The sequence below is a fragment of the Ixodes scapularis genome, unplaced genomic scaffold (genome assembly GCF_016920785.2).
Source record: "Ixodes scapularis isolate PalLabHiFi unplaced genomic scaffold, ASM1692078v2 PGA_scaffold6__148_contigs__length_123643588, whole genome shotgun sequence".
NCBI lineage: Eukaryota > Metazoa > Arthropoda > Arachnida > Ixodida > Ixodidae > Ixodes > Ixodes scapularis.
In genome coordinates, this window is record NW_024609881.1 from 39,205,007 (window position 1) to 39,207,976 (window position 2,970).

General features: G+C 42.8%; 1 non-coding gene across 1 annotated transcript; it reads right to left on the reverse strand.

Annotated features, from left to right (window-relative positions):
* Positions 1 to 319: 319 nt before the first annotated feature.
* Trnaf-gaa lies at positions 320 to 392 on the reverse strand. The gene has a single exon. It is a non-coding gene; the product is annotated as a tRNA-Ile (tRNA).
* Between the last annotated feature and the right edge of the window lie 2,578 nt (positions 393 to 2,970).

Consider the following 2,970-nt stretch of genomic DNA (forward strand, 5'->3'; position numbering starts at 1 on the left):
TCTTTTCTATTGCTTTCTTTGGTCAGAGATTGATTTTATTGGAATTTTCGTGACTAGAGTGATTTAAGTAAAACTAATTGGGCTTCAATGAAATAAATCTGATTTGTGTAATAAAACAATATATATTTGATCTTGAAAATAAATGAATATAACTTTTCGCTTTACTCGTACGCTAGACTGCATGACCTCAGACCCATCGAGAATAGAACAATAATAAGGAAAATAAAACGCATCTTGCTTATCTTCTCTATTTCTCAGTTGTGACCAACCACGCTCCTCGGCCATTTTTCCGGATACTGTGTGTAAAAAATGCAAGTCGTGCCGAAACCCGGAATCGAACTAGGGACCTTTAGATCATCAGTCCAACGCTCACCCAACTGAGCTATTTGGGCGATCGGTTACCCTGAATGAAAGTGGCATAACTGCCTACGTAAGGGATCATCAGTACACGGAAACGGTTAATCTGTGCCAAAACTCTGGATCGCACCAAACTTGTTTCTTTAAATATCTGTCGTTCTTTTTATATTAGCTATTTTATGCACACCCTCGTATGTGAATGCAAAGAGTAAAGGATATATGGTAATCAAATTATAATTCCCTCTTTAGCTACTATCCAAGTTTTCTCGTAAAAAAAAAAAAAGACGTGTTCAGACAGCTGAATGTAGGTATGCTAGAAGCAGGTGTATATTGAAAATGACAAAAAAGAGCCGATACTGTATGTTACAAAACTACAAAACCAATGGAAGGTCTGATATTGAGACCTTTCAGTGTTTGTTTCATTTTTATAACTCGCAGTCTTTGGGTTTTTGTCATTTTCCATGTGTTGATACAGGTGTGTCTGTCGCCATTTTGTCCTCCGTTTGCCTTCGGTTTTACGTTTGGGTAACCTGAACCAGCTCCCTTTTTTGTTAATTACGATAAGAAAAGAGGGACATTCAAGACAAACAGATAGCACAGGCTTTTGACTTGAAACAAAAGATTTATTGGTTTGACTTTGCCTCCCGAAGCTCGACGAGAAAGTCGGGGAGGTGGATAGGGAGGGCAGTGGGGTTTGAGAAGCGTGAGTCACGGGGCCCTGCCCCTGGCATAGAAAAAATCACCGCCCCGACGCCCCCGTCAAGCCTCGGGAGGCGATAGGCGAAGTCAAACCAGCAAACGTTCAGTTGAAAGTCGAAAGCCTGTGTTGTATGTTTGTCTTGAATGCCCCTCTTTTCTTATGGTAAATTAGAAACCAACACTCTCAACCAGCTACACTTTCTGTGAACTTTCTTGAAAAAAGTCAATATAAAGCAGAAATATTCCAGGATCTTTGCCGAAATCCACGATAGAAATTGTGAGTCTGTATGGTCACACTTTGCTACCATAATAATTCTGAGTCGAAAAGGTAACCTTACAGCGATGGCACAAACTGAGACGGAGAAAATGGGAGGTACTTCCCCTCTCCCCTTTTTGTTTTCACGCTTCAGTACGTGCTTCAACGTCAACAGTAATTTCAATGGCATGAATTTAGTAATGCGAAGAGCGAATTGCCGGTGGAGAACCACAAGCTTCACTTTGTTTCAATAAACCTGGCATAGAGAAAGTCAGCGGATATCGTGACCCAAATGAAGCGACGTAGTGATGCGCGTACTTCTCTCCTCAACAGCGGTGCTTTTTGATTTAGGTTGTCGCAAGCCGCAGCCCGTGAACGTGATATATGAGGCCGTGATTGTTTGACTGTTTCATTGACTTGTTCTTTCCGGTAGCCGGACAAAAGTTCGCCGGACAAAAGCTCACCCGTTTTTTCACGAACCCGGACAAAAGCTCACCTCAGTTTTTCTTGCTAGCCGGGCGTGACAGGGGCTGGGATAAAATGCGGACGCGATGGACATTGCACCATTTTTAGGAGACCTGGCATCCCATCCCTTGCAAAGGTGTCGAAAGGTAAGTCACAACTGGCAGAGAAGCAATGATTTGGGACCAAAATTTCGGTCACCTAAACTGAGTGGAGCTGATAAGATCAAGCTTGCTTGAATAGGACCCTTGTTCCACGCCCAAGAATCTTCGTGAAACGAACATTTTGAACCCGAAGACTGAGCGAAAAAGCGAAGTCCCTCTCCGGTGACCTCGCTTTTTTACTGCGCTTATTTCACGCTAAACGCGCGCATGAATGTTAGGCATAATGTTTCTTCATTATTAATACATGGGTTTTCTTGGGGTTCAGGTTAATATTTGAAGTGAATGGCAAGGAAAATTATTTCTTTCCCACACAGAGCGTCGAAAATGTATATGAAATGAAGGATTATCTCAGGTGATGTGAAATGGAAACTGAAGAAAAACTGTAATATGCACACCATTGAGTTGCGAATTTCTAAATATATTTTGAAGGAACGGCAGTTGGGCTTTTTCGACAAGTACAAGAGAGATGACCCAGTTAGAAAGCTGTACGGGATTTTAGGTAGGCCGGTGTTCCTTCCGCCATAGGTTGTGCCCGAAGGACTAGCCTACATCACGGAAAAGTCTACCGGTTACATCGGCGACTTGCTGTACTACTTTCCTTGCACGTATATGTCAACGGCCCCTTCCGTTATGCTTCTGCTCCTTCTTCGGCGGCACCCAGAGTGAATGTTTCCCTCTGCCTGATTGTGCACCGACGACGACCAGAGTGTCACCCGAAACGGTGGAATTCGTACGACGCCACTCTTAAAGATAAAGACTGCACCAACAACACCTGCGAAGGTTTGAATACCGGATTTTAGAAGCCTGTCGGCTACGCCCATCTAAGCGTTTGGAAGCTGTGTGAATAGCATTCGCATATAATCAATCGATAAATAAACTTTTTTCTACTCTAATAAACAAACCATGCGCCACTCAGATTTTATTTATTATTGCATTTTAGTGCCGCACGCATGTACCTAGTTGTCTGCACTCCTGATACGACCAACATTAATTTTTTTCCGGTGAGCTTTTGTTCGGTTCTGCGAAAAATTG